Raw genomic sequence first — 18,115 nt, 5'->3', positions numbered from 1 at the left:
GGGTCGTATTGCGGCTTAAGCCAGTTCACAAGCCGGCTGGGTGAAAAGGCTATCCCTTTATACCAGATGATGAAGAAGACAGATCACTTTGTTTGGAGTGATGCTGCTGATCAGGCTTTTGCAGCATTGAAGAAACAGTTAGCTGAACCGTCGGTTCTTGCTGCTCCCATTGATAAAGAGCCCTTGTTGTTGTATGTGGCTGCCAACAGTCGAGCTGTTAGTATGGCAATTGTTGTAGAAAGGAAGGAATTAGGCAAGGAGCATCCGGTTTAGAGGCCGCTTTATTACATTAGTGAGGTGCTCATTGAGTCTGAGCAGAGGTATCCGCATTGGCAGAAGCTTGTATATGGGGTGTTCATGGCTAGTCGAAAGCTCAAGCAATATTTTCTGGGTCATCCCATCACTGTGGTTAGTTCTGCTCCTTTAGGGGACATTATTCAAAACAGAGAAGCCACAGGCCGGGTAGCTAAGTGGGCCATTGAGCATGGACCCAATGGTTTGAAGTATATGTAGGAAATATGCCCTAGAGTCTGAGCAGAGGTTTGTAGGACAGTAGAAAATATCCCTCAAGTGGATGACCTAAGGTTTATCAATCCGTGGGAGGCGTAGGATGAAGATGGTCTCTCTCAAACAACCCTGCAACCAAATAACAAAGAGTCTCTTGTGTCCCCAACACACCCAATACAATGGTAAATTGTATAGGTGCACTAGTTCGGCGAAGAGATGGTGATACAAGTGCAATATGGATGATAGATATAGGTTTTTGTAATCTGAAAATATAAAAACAGCAAGGTAACAAGTGGTAAAAGTGAGCGTAAACTGTATTGCAATGCTAGGAAACAAGGCCTAGGGTTCATACTTTCACTAGTGCAAGTTCTCTCAACAATAATAACATCGTTGGATCATATAACTATCCCTCAACATGCAACAAAGAGTCACTCCAAAGTCACTAATAACGGAGAACAAACGAAGAGATTATGGTAGGGTACGAAACCACCTCAAAGTTATTCTTTCCAATCAATCCACTGGGCTATTCCTATAAGTGTCACAAACAGCCCTAGAGTTCGTACTAGAATAACACCTTAAGATACAAATCAACCAAAACCCTAATGTCACCTAGATACTCCAATGTCACCTCAAGTATCCGTGGGTATGATTATACGATATGCATCACACAATCTCAGATTCATCTATTCAACCAACACATAGAACCTCAACGAGTGCCCCAAAGTTTCTACCGGAGAATCAAGACGAAAACGTGTGCCAAACCCTATGCATAGGTTCATGGGCGGAACCCGCAAGTTGATCACCAAAACATACATCAAGTGAATCACGTGATATCCCATTGTCACCACAGATACGCACGGCAAGACATATATCAAGTGTTCTCAAATCTTTAAAGACTCAATCTGATAAGATAACTTGAAAGGGAAAACTCGATCCATTACAAGAGAGTAGAGGGGGAAAAGCAACATAAGATCCAACTATAATAGCAAAGCTCGCGATACATCAAGATCGAATCACCTCAAGAACACGAGAGAGAGAGAGAGAGATCAAACACATAGCTACTGGTACATACCCTCAGCCCCGAGGGTGAACTACTCCCTCCTCGTCATGGAGATCGCCGGGATGATGAAGATGGCCACCGGTGAGGGATCCCTCCTCTGGCAGGGTGCCGGAACAGGGTCCCAATTGGTTTTTGGTGGCTACAAAGGCTTGCGACGGCGGAACTCCAGATCTATTCTGTTCCCCGAAGTTTTTAGGGTATATGGATATATATAGGCGGAAGAAGTACGTCAGGGGAGCCACGAGGGGCCCACGAGGGTGGAGGGCGCGCCCCCCTACCTCGTGCCTTCCTCATTGCTTTCTTGACGTGGACTCCAAGTCTCCCGGGTTGCTTTCTTTCCAATAATAACTTCTCCAGAAGGTTTCATTCCGTTTCGACTCCGTTTGATATTCCTTTTCTTCGAAACACTGAAACAAGGGAAAAAACAGGAACTGGCACTGGGCTCTGGGTCAATAGGTTAGTCCCAAAAGTAATATAAAAGTGCATAGTAAAGCACATAAAACATCCTAGATGGATAATATAATAGCATGAATACTTCATAAATTATAGATACGTTGGAGACGTATCAGCATCCCCAAGCTTAATTCCTGCTCGTCCTCGAGTAGGTAAATGATAAAAGAAATAATTTATGAAGTGTGAATGTTAGCAGGTGCAGAAGTTTGATCAATGATAATTTCAATCACCTTTTCTAGCATCAATATATGTCATAGCAGTAGCTCATATCATAAAACTTTGCATGATCAAGTAACAAACTATTCACATGTTAAAGTATAGATCATAAACTTTCTTGAAAACTAACAAACTATGTTCTCAGTCATAAAACAATTGCAATTCATCTTATTTTCAGGAAGAGTCTATGTCAGAGCTTTGATTCAGCAAACTTCACATACTCAAGTATCATATAGTCTACCATGATTGCTACCACTCAAAGCATATTTTTAGAACAAATAGTATTCATCGAACACAGAGAAAGATAGGGGCTTAATGTTTCGCCTCCCAACCTTTTACCTCAAGGGTAATGTCAACAATAATAATTCATGCTCAAATATATTTGAATGGCCATATATGCTTAGATCTTTCCATCACATGATGCTTGCCAACTAAAGAGTGGGTTGGAATGAGAAGGAATACTACTGACTCTTGCATAAAAGTAAAAGATAGGCCCTTCGCAGAGGGAAGCAGGGATTTGCAGAGGTGCCAGAGCTCGAAGCAAAAACAGAGATAAAAATAATTTTGAGAGGTATGCTTTCATTCTCAACATAACGACCAAGAGTTTCCAATATCTTCCATACTACATACATTATAGGCGGTTCCCAAACAGAAAGGTAAAGATTTTTTACTCCCCCTCCACCAACAGTCATCAATCCATGGCTTGCCCGAAACAACGGGTGCCTCCAACTAACATCAATCCTGGGGGAGTTTTGTTTGCAATTATTTTTGATTTGATTTCGATCTTTTGATCATGGGAGTGGGCATCCCAGTTACCAGCCATTTTCTCGTGAATGATGAGCGGAGTCCACTCATCGTGAGAATAACCCACCTAGCATGGAAGATACTACTAACCCGTAGTCGCTACATGAGCAATTCGGGCATACAAAACAGATTATTATTTTAAGGTTTAGAGTTTGGCACATGCAAATTTACTTGGAACAGCAGGTAAATACCGCATATAGGTAGATATGGTGGACACTCATGGAAGAAACTTGGTTCAAGGAATTTGGATGCACAAGCAGTATTCCCGCTTAGTACAGATATTTTGGCTAGCAAAGGATTCTAAATAGCAAGCACCACATGTTAGAGGATCCAAGACAATATAATTTATACAAATATACCCAAGCATAACTCATTATGTTGTCTTCCTTGTCCTACTTCAACTAATTTGCTCATGTTGAAAATAATTAATGGGGCTCAAAATCATAGAAGATGTCCAAGATAGTATTATATTTGAAATCTCTCTTCCTTCAATATTCTTTCATGAATTGTTCAAGTGACCAATACAATGTTTGCTAACCTTCAATAAATTTACCACCTCTACTTCTTATATGTGAAGGCATTACTCCCCATGGGAAAGGCATATGAAACATATATAATTTAAGATTTATGACATTCAAATCATTCAACCATTTACTCATAGGATATAAGTGAAGCACACGACTAAATGACAAACTACTCCAAAAAGATATAAGTGAAGATCAATGAGTAGTTAAATAATTATGTAGCTATGTGAAGACTCTCTCTCATTTAAGAATTTCAGATCTAATGTATTTTATTCAAGCAGAAAACAAAACAAAATAAAATGACATTTCAAGGATAGCACACATCATGTGAAGAAGCAAAAACTTAGGATCAACCGATACTAACCGATAGTCGTCGAAGAAGAAAGGTGGGATGCCAATCGGGGCATCCCCAAGCTTAGACGCTTGAGACTTCTTGAAATATTATCTTGGGATGCCTTGGGCATCCCCAAGCTTGAGCTTTTGTGTCTCCTTAATTCCTCTCATATCACGGTCTCCCTAAATCTCAAAAGCTTCATCCACACAAAACTCAACAAGGACTCGTGAGATAAGTTAGTATAAACCAATGCAAAAACCTTATCATACTCTACTGTAGCAAATCACTAAAATTGTTATTCAACATTGCATACTAAATGCCTCTGCGTATTTAATAGTCCTATCCTCAAATAGAATCATTAAAGAAGCAAACATATGCAAACAATGCAAACATAACAGCAATCTGCCTAAACGGGATAGTCTGTAAAGAATGCAGCAAGATCCATACTTCCCTAGCTCCAAAAATTATGAAAGAAAATTACTACTGTATTAAATTTATCAGATCTTATTATGCAAAAGGTTTCATCATTTTATCACATTCTGACTTCTCTGGGGAATTTTTGCAACAGCGGTAAACTTTCTGTTTTGAAACAGCAACATGTATACTTGCAAAATAAGCATGGTAAAGGCTATCCTTGACATTTTTATTGAAAATAAAGATGCAAAACATTATTATAAATAACAGCAAGCAAATACTAACAAAATAAATTGACGCTCCAAGCAAAACACATATCATGTGGTGAATAAAAATATAGCTCCAAGTAAAGTAACCGATGAACGAAGACGAAAGAGGGGATGCCTTCCGGGGCATCCCCAAGCTTAGGCTTTTGGTTATCCTTGAATATTACCTTGGGGTGCCTTGGGCATCCCCAAGCTTAGGCTCTTGCCACTTCTTATTCCATAGTCCATCGAATCTTTACCCAAAACTTGAAAACTTCACAACACAAAACTTAACAGAAAACTCGTAAGCTCCGTTAGTATAAGAAAATAAATCACCACTTAGGTACTGTTGTGAACTCATTCTAAATTCATATTGGTGTATTATCTACTGTATTCCAACTTGTCTATGGTTTATACCCTCCGATACTACTCATAGATTCATCAAAATAAGCAAACAACACATAGAAAACAGAATCTGTCAAAAACAGAACAGTCTGTAGTAATCTGTATCAAACGTATACTTCTGGAGCTCCAAAAATTCTAAAATAAATTTTTGGACCTGAGGAATTTGTCTAGTAATCATATGCAAAAAGAATCAACTAAATAGAACTCTCCAGTAAAAAGTTGAAGCTAATCTCGTGAGTGCTAAAGTTTCTGTTTTTTACAGCATGATCATAAAGACTTCACCCAAGTCTTCCCAAAGGTTCTACTTGGCACAAACACTAATTAAAACATAAAACCACATCTAAACAGAAGCTAGATGGATTATTTATTACTAAACAGAACCAAAAAGCAAGAAACTAAAATAAAATTGGGTTGCCTCCCAACAAGCGCTATCGTTTAACGCCCCTATGAAAGTGCGTTATATCGACTAGAGGGGGGGGTGAATAGGCGATTTTTATGAATTCTTCACTGAGGAATTTGCGGGTGAGGAAATTCCTAACTAAAGAACTACTTGCAGCGGAATAAGTACTCAGAAGCAATCATAACGGAGCATAAGCATGTTCATCATGATGAAATGAAAGTAAAACACGGAGTACGGAATGCGTAAACACAGGATACACAAGATGAAGACAAACAGACTGAAGAAATTGAACTGAGGAAATTGAGAAAGTCTTCAGTCAAAGTCTTCAAACACAGATATGACACATACACAGAACAGAGATGAGGAAATGAAAGAGTTGAGTAAATAGAACCAGTGGCTTGGTGAAGACAATGATTTGGTAGACCAGTTCCAACTGTTGTCTCAGTTGTACGTCTGGTTAGGGCGGCTGGGTATTGAAACCTGAGGACACACAGTCCCGGACACCCAGTCAAGGACACACAGTCCAAGACACTCAGTCCTCACCATATACCCCTTGAGCTAAGGTCACACAGACCTCGCCCAATCACTCGTGGTAAGTTTTTAGGTGACTTCCAAACCTTCACAAACTTGGTCACACGGCGATCCACAATTCCTCTTGGATGCTCAGACCATGACGCCTAACCGTCTGGAAGAAGCACAGTCTTCAAAGGTAAAAAGTGTCGGATCCACGCAGGATCAATCTCTTAAGTGATGCTCAATCACTTTGGGTTTGTAGGTGTTTGGGTTTGGGTTTTTCCTCACTTGATGATTTTCTCTCAAATTTCTCAAGAGGATGGGTTGCTCTCAATTGACAAGTGTCAGTTTCTTCCGGAGCAGCCAACCAGCTAGTGGTTGTAGGGGGGCGGCTATTTATAGCCTAGGGAGCAGCCCGACATGATAAGACATAAATGCCCATCAATGATATGACCTTTAGGTGGATAAGATATGTTGGGATAGCTGGCGCATAGCACAGCAACAGTCGGAAATTTGACTATCAAATTCCTCAGGGCTGTCATGTTCCTCACTGTGTAGGCAATCCGCACTGGCGAATTCCTAACTCCTCAGTCAGAACAAATTCCTCAGAGACCAGAAGAACTTCGTCTCTGTCACTGAAGAATATGACTGAACTGTATGAGATTTCCAATGGCTTCACTCGAAGGGATTGGTAGGTGTAGAATTTTGAGTTGAGCATCACTTGGAAATTTTCCTTGGTATTTCCTCGACCCCCTTTAACAGTACGGTGTTTCCTATGACTCAAGAAAAAGAAAAAGAAAACTATGAAAACAAAAGTCTTCAAGCTTCATAATCCTCACATGAATATCAAGTCTTCACGGTCACACCAATTTCTTCACTTTCAAAGTCTTCAGGAATACCAAAATCTTCAGTCAAAGATATTCATTTTTAGGGGCCGACATTTCCTGTAAATATCTCATTCCTCATAGACTTATAGATCTGTGTACACTCACAAACGCATTAGTCCCTTAACCTATAAGTCTTCAATACACCAAAATCACTAAGGGGCACTAGATGCACTTACAATCTCCCCCTTTTTGGTGATTGATGACAATATAGGTTAAGTTTTCAACAGGGATAAACATATGAAGTGTAAATACTGAAGTTGAGGAATTTGATTGCAAGATATAGAAGAACTCCCCCTGAAGATGTGCATAGTGAGGAATTTGCTTTTGAAGCAATGCACACTTGAAGAGTTGAATCATGGAGATCTCCCCCTATATCTTTTAATTCATACACGCATTTGACATAATATATGAAGAATTTGAAATGCATGATGATGAAATATGGTGATTGATGTAATTCAGCATGCATGCATTAATATTGATGAGGAATAAGCATGCAGAAGAAAACATCGCAAAGTATCAAGTCACCATAGGGTTTAAGTTTACAACTCGATCAATAAAAGTCTTCAGAAGAACGAGAGTTGTAACTTATCAAAAAAAACGTTCATACGCCCATATAAGATCGACCCGTTTGAAGACTAACTCTCAAATTTCTCCCCCTTTATCATCAAATGACAAAAAGGATCGAAACTGAGGACTAATGCCCCTGAAGAATTTCATGTTGATGAAGGAGCGCCAGCGTTGTTGGGGTCGTTTGTCGTTGTAGTAGGGCCCGCCGCAGTGTCATCCAAATCTTCATGCTTGTCGGTGTCGCGCGATGAAGAATAGGAGCTGGCCACCAAGGAAGGACATTTGACCTTCTTGAATTTCTTCGGTGGAGGTGCAGACCAGTCAAATTCCTCCTTGAGACCCATTTTCTTCAGTTCTTCTTCGCTGTAGACATGAGACAGAACAGCCCAGGTGCGGTTGAGGGTTTCATGAAGGTAGTAGTGGTTTTTGTTCACTGTATTATGGGTAGCAGTCAGGTTTTGAAGAATTGCACCAAACTGACACTTGACCTATTTCTGATTGCGATCAACCTTCTGATGAAGACTGAGGAGTAGCTCACGATCAGTCATCACCCTGGGTGCTGTGCCATGAGGATTTTGCTTGTTGGTGTTTACGGCAGAGTCATGTGTGGCAGAGTCGTCATTGGTAGAATAGGATGCAGCCTTGCGAAATTGCCCATCCAATGGACGAATGCCTTCATCGATTATTGCAACGGCCTTGCCCTTGTCTTCAGCTGAGGAAAATGTCCGTTTGAGGACTTCAAGCGGGGGCAAGTAGCTGCCATGGTTCAGTGTATCAGCCTTGTAGTTGAGTGAAGACCTTGTTCTGATGAATCTCATAATCCACGGTGCATAAGGCTTCAGCTCAAAAGGTGACATGGCAATATTGGCCAGAGTCCTCATGAAGAAATCATGGAAGTTGACGGGAACGCCATGTATGATATAGAAAAGCAGATTCTTCATGATGCCAATGACTTCTTCTTCATTTGAGTCGTGGCCCTTGATTGTACTCATAGTCTTCGACAGGATGCGATAGGCAGTCTGAGGCACATACAGCAATTCCTTCACCAGAAACTTTGTTCTTGGGGCTTGACCTGGCTTCAAAGGCTTCATCAGCACTTGCATGTAGTGATCAGACAGCTCAGGCTCATTATAGACACAACGTGCAGCTTCAAGGGGAGGACTAATTGGTAAGGCACGAAGCAATTCAATAGCTGGTGCCTTGAAGTGAGAGTTCTTAGTCATCCAATCCAGCACCCAAGAAGTCACATCCTCAGAATTTCCAGTGATGTGTAATGTTGCATAGAATTGAAGAATAAGTTCTTCATTCCAATCACATATGTCAGTGCTGAAATTCAAAAGTCCAGCATCGTGAAGAACACTGAGTACTGGTGTGAAGCACGACAGAGATTCCATATCTATATGAGGAATATGCTGATGATCGAAGACTTTGTCCTTGTTGTAAAGCACTGAGGAATAGAAATTGGCTTGGCTTGCAGTCCAGAAACGCCTCTTCCTTATGCGAGCAGAGTCATCTGGGTTGTATTCAGTGAAGAACACCCGCTCGCCGAAGAAATCATCAGCCTTGAATTTTTGCTTCCTTGAGAATGGATCCTTTGGCTTGGGCATAGGAGTGTCAGTGAGTTGCAGCACAACCTCAGGAATCGCAATCTCAGGTTCTTCAGGCTGAGGAATTTCTAGTTCCTCTTCAGTGGCAGTCTGTGTCTTTAGATGATCAACAGCAGCAGCAGTTTCTTCAGCGCTAGTGGCTGGAATTTCTTCATGTACAGATGCAGTGCCATGAATTTCTTCAGAACCCATTTGAACAGTCTGTGCAGGGGACTGAGGAATTTGTTGTAAGGGAGTGAAGAGTGGAGAATTGGGGTGCTGACTTTCCCAAAAGTCATCATTCATCACTGGTGTGGTACATCCAATGTCCACATCTTCATCTTCCAATTCTTCAACGCCGGCCTCTTCAGCAGTGAACTGAGGCATTGGCGAGGAAGCAGCTTGATTTGAAGGGACTTCTTCCACTTAAATTTCTTCATCCATCTACTTAGTTGAAGCAGCAGGGGGATTTTTTTCATCAGATCCGCTAGGGATCACATATTCTTCATCAAAAGGAACGATTTCCTTTGATGGCCTGGTTGAGATGGGAACAGCATCAATGGGATTTTCAAATGAGCTTGTCATTGGCTTCATTTTCTTCGGAGCTGAAGAATCTGAAGGAGCTGATGCTTTCCTTTTCTTCAACGCAGCACGCTCTGCAGCCTTTGTTTTCTTCACATCTGATGCAGATGGAAGGATTGGAGTTGGGGTAGGTGCAGACGGAGCAGAAGAATTTGGTTCGTTTTCTTCAGGTGCAGCTGAAGCAGCTTCCCTGACTTCTTCATTTTCTTCAGGCGCACCACTAGTGGATGCCCTGGCAATTTCATCAGCGGCTGGAATGCAGTCATCAGCCCTGGAACTTACATTTTCTTCAGCAGCCTAAAAGTCATCAGCGGTGTTGGCATGTTCTTCAGTTGGCTGGGCAGATGCCTCAGCCTGAGGAATTTCCTGTTGCGATGGAGCTGCAACATTGGAGGTGAGCTTTTCAGTCAGTTTTACAAACCTGACTTTGGCTCCTTGCCAATCAGCATAGTAAGCATTGAAATCATCGCTGAGGCCTTTGATTTCAGACTAGATGTTCACAAGATCATCAGCAGTCATAGAAACAATGTTGTTCTTCAGAAACTTTTCTTTCTTGTACTGTGCCTTCTTGATTCGCCTGGCCTTCTCATACTTCCATTTTTCCTCTTGGATGAAATGGGTCAGTACGTGATCTTGGCCAGGAGTCAATTTGAAATCGGGCATTGGAATGCTTGGGTCCTTGTGCCATACATCAATATAATCCAAGATCAGTCTTGAATCCAAAAGCAGTGGCACATTTGTGCCTTTGGCTTTAGCGGCCCTTTCTTGTCTATTTCTGATGATTTCAGCAAGTTCTTCATCATCAGCTTCGTCTTCATCAGACGGCACTTGGAATGCGACTTGCTTCTTTTGAGGACTTGGGCGAGTACCTCGTCCAGCAATGACTTTAGTCTTCAGCAGAGAGGGTCCAGTTGAAGAACTTGGTGCAGCTGAGGAACTAGATGAGACACCTGAGGCAATGGAGATGCCTGTGGTCCGTTGGCACGTGGCAAGATGCACAGGTGCTGAGGACTTGGACGGAGCAGATGAGGACTTTGGAGGTGCAGGAGCAGCATGAGGAACTAGCCGTGAGGGCTTTGAAGAATCTGGCCGTGAGGGCACAGCTGAGGAGCTTGGCCTTGAAGACATTGAGGAAGAAGCACTTGGCTTGTGCGCAGGCTTCTTTGCCATCGATTTCTTCGGCTTGACAGAAACCTCAGCAGCAGCAGCAGCAACAGAGTCTTCATTGAATTTCCTCACTGCTTCTTTGGCCTACCTAGCCAGCTTGGCCTGGCGCTTGGCCCATTCATCAGGAAAGTCCTCACCACACTTGATGCTGGTGGGATCAGCTATTTGGCCAGGTGCCAATGCAGGTCTTGGGCATGGAGGTTTAAGTGCGAATTTCTTCATATACTTTGGAGTTACATATCTGTACTCCCTCCATTCCTTTGCCCATCTCCTTTCAATCCTCTGTATATGCACCTTGCGCGCATTCTTGTCCTCCTTTCCGTACTTGGCCTCATCAGGCATACAGTAATCCTGATATAAGTCATCAGGGATCTCAAAAGCAGTGTCAACTTCGGGCCTTTTTCCTCCTTTCTGCGGCCTCTTCCCGTCAGCCATTTTCTTCAGCTGGGGAATTTGAACAATTGAACTTTTTGAAGAGGTATGCAACTTTTCTTCAAGGAACGCTGCAAATGAGTTAAGTTGATGAGAACCTAGTGATTCAGCAGCGGACATGAGTACCTGTGAACAGAGTATAGTTGCGAGGAATTTGGAGAGGTCATATGCGTTCTCAGAAGGATTTTCAAAAAGAACTAGTTTGAGGAATTTGACCAGACGAGTCTTCAAGAATTTCACTAAGTGTTCTTTGTCTTAGGTTCCAGAGTTGTATAGATCAGAAATCCACACAATTGAGGAATCTTGAAGAAAAATGCAACTTAGAGAAATGAATCAAGAACAGATGACTTGTGAGGTGTTTAGTGTGTGAGAGTTTGAAGAAAAACACCTTTCAAGATTTTGTAGAAAACATTTGAATCAAAGAGGGCAGTAAAAGTAACTTTTAATTACCCTGAACGAAGAACACGACGAACTGTGAAGTGGGGAAGAGAAGTTCATCAGTTCAGATCTTCCACACCCTAACTTGGCAAAGGAAGACGGCTACGGCGGCGGCGGAGTGAAGATTTCCGCGGCCGGCGCGAGTACGACGGCGACGAGGTTGAGGCAGTGAAGCTCTTCCTCACCGGCGACGATGAAGTAGCGGCAGTGCTAGGGTTTGAGAAGCTGGAGCTGGGGAGTGAACGAGCGGAGTAAAAGAGGTGAGGAAGGGGAAGGGGGTATTTATAGTCACGGTGAAAAACAGCTCGCCCGAAGATTTTGGACGAACGTGCCCCTGACCCTTCTCATTCGCTCGACATGTGTCACCCACGTACTGAAAAGTGGAGATCATGTTAGATCGTGGGTGAATAGATAAGTCTATCGTGGGAAGCGGAACGGTTTGAGCGGCAAATCCGAAAATTTTGGATAAGATAAGTTTTAACGTTCCGTTCACAATTTCTTCAGCTGTCAAAAACACAGTGAAGACTTTGAACTTGTTTCAAATAGAATGCACATGAAGAATTTGTGAATAGACTGGGTTGAGTATAGCATATAGGGGAAGGGTCCGATCACATTCACTTAGCAGAAAGAGTAACTTGAAGAAATAACAATAAGTGAATGTTGTATAGGACATAAACTCATATATATATATAGTCAATGAGGAAAAACAATGGAAACAGTGAAGATTTTGCAAAGTTGAAGAATTTGAACAACTGAGGAATTTCAAAATTGAGGAAAAACTCAAATTGAAGATTTTCAACTTTTGGTGCTGGCGTGACCCACCGTATAAGAATGATGATTTCAGACATCGCGTACAATTGTCGTAGGGCTCTGAGAATCAAATTCTTCGTTAATTTCTTCACACTTAGAGTGTTATTCTTCATTGATTGAAGAAAAACGTTTCTTCATGTGTTGCACATCTAAGTCATCAATTTTGCATAAGTGTTAGGATGAGTGTCCTTTTCAAAGTACATTCGAAGATTCTAAGATATTTAGCACACACCGCAACTTGCTAAATCTCTTCTCATCCAAGGGCTTTGTGAAGATATCGGCTAGTTGTTCTTCAGTCTTCACATGCTCAATAGAAATATCGCCCTTCAACACATGATCACGAAGAAAATGATGACGAATTTGAATGTGCTTTGTCTTCGAGTGCTGAACTGGGTTGTGAGCAATCTTTATGGCACTCTCATTGTCACAGAAGAGTGGCACATTCTTCACGTTGACGCCATAGTCCTTGAGAGTTTGCTTCATCCACAGCAGTTGAGCACAGCAAGAACCAGCAGCAATGTACTCAGCTTCAGCAGTAGACATTGATACGCAGTTCTGTTTGTTCGAGGACCAACAGACCAAGGATCGTCCGAGGAAATGACATGCACCAGATGTTGACTTGCGGTCCACACGATCACCAGCATAGTCAGAGTCAGAATATCCAATGAGATCAAAAGTTGAGCCCTTGGGGTACCATAATCCTAGTGTTGGTGTGTGAGCTAGATATCGAAGAATACGCTTCACAGCCTTATGGTGTGATTCCTTCGGTGCAGCTTGAAATCGGGCACACATGCAAACACTAAGCATTATATCTGGCCTAGATGCACACAAGTACAATAAAGAACCAATAATGGAGCGGTATACTTATGATCGAAGTCAATACCATTTTCATCAGTGCATAGATGGCCATTTGTGGGCATAGGAATTTTGACGCCTTTGCAATCTTGCATGTCGAATTTCTTCAGAACATCCTTGAGGTATTTCTCCTAAGATATGAATATGCCATTGCGCTGTTGACGAATTTGAAGACCTAAGAAGAATTTCAACTCTCCCATCATAGACATTTGATATTCTTCACTCATCATATAGGCAAACTCATCACTATAACGTTGGTCAGTACAGCCAAAGATAATATCATCAACATATATTTGGCACACAAACAGTTCACCATCATAAGATTTAGTAAACAGAGTAGGATCGAGTGAACTGGGTGTGAAGCCATTCTTCGTGAGGAATTCCTTCAAAGTATCATACCACGCCCGAGGGGCTTGCTTGAGGCCATAGAGGGCCTTATTGAGTCTGAAGACTTTGTCAGGATGCTTTGGATCTTCAAAACCTGGGGGTTGAGCAACATATACTTCTTCCTCAAGCTTACCATTGAGGAATTGTCGGGGGTTGGGTGCGACATATGCTAACGGGTGGCTTATCATGGTGGGAGCGAGTAGAACGTCGCCGGTGCCTGGAAGCGGGATAAGGCGCAAGCAAGAATGCCGTCAGACTTTACCCAGGTTCGGGGCTCTCCTAGGAGATAACACCCCTAGTCCTGCTCTGCCGGGTCTCCGCATAATCACTAAGGCGTAGTGGCTACAAAGGTGCTCCTGGAGCTGTTGGCTAGAGGTAGGAGAAGGCAAGGCTAGCTCTCCTCCCTTCTCTACGTGTGTGGCTAATCGTGATGGGTTCGAACCCTTTGCATGGGTGCCCCGGGGGGCTTATATAGGCCTACCCCCCGGGGGTACAACGGTAATCTGTCCGGGCGTGGGTCCCGTCTGTCCGTGTCTCTGGGCGCCGGCTTCTCTGCCGACTACTGGGGCCCGCCGGCTTGGCGGGCCCCGCCGCCTGGTAGGGCACAGGGCCGACAGGCCGTACCCGCAAATCACGGGTCCTGCCGGCTCCTGGTTACTGTTGTCATGATGTTGATGATGTGAGCTTGGTCGTGGGAGCGTGGCTACAGTCCCGCCGGCTAGTGGGAGATCACTGTAGCCACGTCGCGTCTCCTCTGGTCAATGGCGCACGGAGCCCTAGGGGAAGGCCAGCCGACCTCCGGAGGCCGACTCCCCTTGGGTCCGACTGGTCCAGCCCCAGCCGTCTTCTGGGTTGTCGCTGGCCAGCAGGACCCGCCGCCTGCGGGCCGTGCTGATAGGCCGTCATGGGAACAGGGGCCATGACGTCAGGGGCGGAGTGGTAACAGCGCAGCACCGTCGGAGATCTCCGCGGTGCACTGTGGCCACGCCTGGTCTTGGATTCGGGGGGGGATGGGCAGCTCTGCAGCCTCTCCCCGTCTTGTCATCTTAATGGAGGCGCCGGTCCGCCGGGCGCCGTGAGCCGGCTGCGTGGGAGCCGGCCTCCTGAGGAGTCGCCGGCAGGGAGTCGGACCGAACGGGGCGCCGGCTCCCGTGGCGAGCCGGCTTCCAGCAGTCGGCCAGTCGGCCAGGCGGCGCTTCGTCCTGGCGTCTCGAGGGGCGCAGCCTGCCCCGATCTTTTGGAAGGTCTTGGGGCACGGGTTAGGCTACCCGTGACCCAATACTCCGACAGTAGTCCCCGAAGCTGGTGAGGCGCCGTGGTGAAAGAGCCAAGGAGCCTCAACAGTTTCCTCCGGGTGCTCTAAATAAAAACTCCGTCCGTCTTCTAGCAGGCCGCCAGGTAGGAGTCGGCCCGGACCAGCTGGGTAGGCCAGGGGAGTTCGAATGTCGTGGCGGGAATCAGGTGGCGCTCGGGCTAAGCTTCCTAGCCCGCCGTCTGGCACGAGTCCGCCACATGTCGTCGCCCCGCCAGGCCAGCCTGCCAGCCCACGCGTGTGATGGGACATGACAGCGGGCCGGGCCCACCACTATCGGGCCTCGGCACGCGGGCGGATCCGCTGCGGGCGATTGGGCTCCCTCGCGGAGTTACTGCTCATAGTAACTCGCGCGAGAAAAGCGGGGGTCGTGGGCACAGTTAATCCCACGATCCCCACGATCGCCCCCTCGGCCTTGTAGCCCGCAGGCTATAAGTAGGGGGAGGAGGGGGAGCGACGAGGCACGCGCGTGTCCTTCTGCCCCTCCGCCCTTCTTTGCTCTTGCTTTCGCACCCTTCTTCTTCCTCTCGCCGCCGCGCACCCGAACCAATCCCAGCGCCGCCGCAGCCTTCCCCGATGAGCTCTTCATCCGCTCCTCAGGTGCGCTCCGGGGAATGGGATGGCTCGGTCATCCACAACGACCACATCGACTTCCTCCGCGACACGCGGCGGCTGCCGACCAAGGACCTTGTGAGGGTTCGTCTCGCGCGGGCGGGGGAGATCTCGCCGGCGCCGGAGGAGGGCGAGCGGGTCGTCTTCCGCTCGCACTGCCTCCGCAGCCTGGGCCTGCCGGCGAGCCATTTCTTCCGCTCCTTCTTGGAGTTTTACCAGCTGCAGCCACACCACCTTACCCCTAACACCATGGTGCTGCTGTCCGCCTTCGTCACGCTGTGCGAAGGCTACCTCGGCGTCCTCCCCACCCTCGAGTTGTAAGGAGAGTTCTTCTACAGCAAGGCCAGCACCCACTCGGCGGGCGTTCCGGCCAAGTGCGGCGCGTTCGTCGCCGTGCGGAGGCCGTCGGGCGACAACCCCTTCCCCGCCATCTCGCTGATCAAGTCGGTGAAGATGTGGCAGCAGTCCTATTTCTACGTGAAGGACATCTCTCCGACCGGCGACCAAGTCAACTTTCCGGAGTATGCAGCCGGGCCCATCGAGAGGGGACCCAACTGGTCCTATCGGGCCAAGACTCTGTCGGCCTCCGGAGTCGCCGCCGTCGCCCGGCTTCGAGTCCTGACGCAGTCGGGAGGCCTGACTGGTCCGGATCTGCTGACTGCCTTCGTGGCGCGCCGAGTGCTCCCGCTCCAGCGCCGGCCTCATCTGATCTGTCAGATGAGCGGGCACCGGGATCCGAGTCGGCTTAGCACCAAAGAGATGCCGCCTGGGGAGGTGGCCGACACGGTGAACCTCATGGCCAACTGCGAGCTCACATCATAGTGGCAGTTTGGCAAGGAGCCTTACTCGCGTGCCAATCCTCCACCCATGGTAAGTTGTTTTCTCTTCTTTCCTTTGCTGCTGGGCTTAATCACATCCGCCTCTGACCGGCCGGCCTTAGGGTTCTCTTCTTCAGCCGTCAGCCGGCACCAGGGGGCCAGAACGCGAGTTCGACCCCGACCGGGCGGAGAGCGACATCAACGACCCCGACGGGGGGCTAGCGGCCCTGGAGGCCGACGCCGAAGAAGGACGCGGGGGGGGCGTCTCAGGGCTCGGAGCCACCCTCGAGGACTGGCCCGACGACGACGTGTGGGAGCAGGCTCCGAACCGCCCGTCGGGCTCCCACCGCCCAGGCTCGTCCACCGTGCCGGCTGGCGAAGGCGGCTCCGAGAAACGCTGGGCCGCGCTGGGCTTGTACAGGAGCCGGCCTAAGAAGCCCAGGGGCGGGGCGGCCGTGGCGACCAAGCGGGAGGAGGCGGCCGCGAGGGCAGCCCGCTTCCGCAAGGCGGTGAAGACGCCTCAGCTCGTCTCTGCGTAAGTTTTGATCTTGCTATAATTCCTTCTTTGTTTGCTGATTCTTTCCTGATCTCTCTGTCTTGTTTCCCTTACTTCAGCGCTCCACTCACCCTCGAGAGGGTGGATGCCGCCTCCATCGTGGAGTCGGCAGAGGTGCGGGTGGCCACCCGGCGAGTTGATCCGGCCGCCGACCTCCGCGAGGCGACGGAGCGGAACATGCGAGAGGCCCGCGCGGAGCAAGAGGCGGCTCGCATGGTGAAGGAGGCGGAGGAGAAGGCAGCGGTGGCCGCTGAGGCGAAATTGGCTGCGGCCGAGGCTGTAGCCAAGGCAACGGAGTAGGCGCTGGCCGAGGAAGCGGCGCGCCGCCAGGCGCCGCTGTTCGTCGTCCCCCTGAGTTCCGCACCGCCACCACCCAGCTTTGTGGCGCCGACCGGGGGAGCCGGCGAACCGCACCCGGCTGCAGAGGCGAGCAGCGACGCTCCCCAGCCGGACATAATCATTCTTCCGTCGATGCCCGTGAAGGAGTCGCGGGACAAACAGCCGGCGGACCCGCCGGCGCCAACAGCCGGACGCGCGGTAGCGGCTCCGGCTCCCAAAGTCTGAGCGTCGTCACACCGCCGTACAACGAAGGTGGCCTCGACGCCTCGCCCGCCTGGAGTCAGCACGGCGAGCTCCTCGATCCCGGACGCGCAGGCGTCCAGCGCCGCGCCAGTCGGCTGGGCGCGAGGAGGCGGGTCAGGCCCGCTTAATACGGCGATCCTGGACGTCCAGGCCAAGCTCCAGGTGGAGGCCGAGGCCCTCAAGCGCTGCAACACCGCCTTCCTGGAGTCGCGCGCAGCCGTCCGGGTATTTTTTCTTGACTTTGACTTGTCTTTCTTTGTGGGGGCGCGCCAGCGCTCCCACTGGGTGTAGTCCCCGAGTTCCGGGCCGGCTGCTGAGCAGGCGGCGCGGAACTCTAACTTGTCAGCTTCGAGTGCCTAACTAGTCCGATTCCTTCAATGTAGGAGTATCATAACCTCCGTGCGCACGCCTTCAATTCCAAGGTGCAGGAGCTGGCGCAGCGGAATGCCGACTTGGCGGAAAGCCGGGGTAAGTTTCCCTTTCTTCTTCGCGGGGGCGCGCTGGCGCACCCGCGGGCTGTAGTCCCCGAGATTCGGGCCGACTGCTGAGCAGTCGGGCCGGATCTCCCGGCGACTATTACCTTGCTCTTGTCCATTTTTTGATTTTTTTTCCTTCTTCGCGGGGGCGCGCTGGCGCGTCCACGGGCTGT

The sequence above is a fragment of the Aegilops tauschii genome, chromosome 7 (assembly GCF_002575655.3).
Source record: "Aegilops tauschii subsp. strangulata cultivar AL8/78 chromosome 7, Aet v6.0, whole genome shotgun sequence".
NCBI classification, from domain to species: Eukaryota; Viridiplantae; Streptophyta; class Magnoliopsida; order Poales; family Poaceae; genus Aegilops; species Aegilops tauschii.
Note: the sequence above shows the minus strand (reverse complement) of the source record.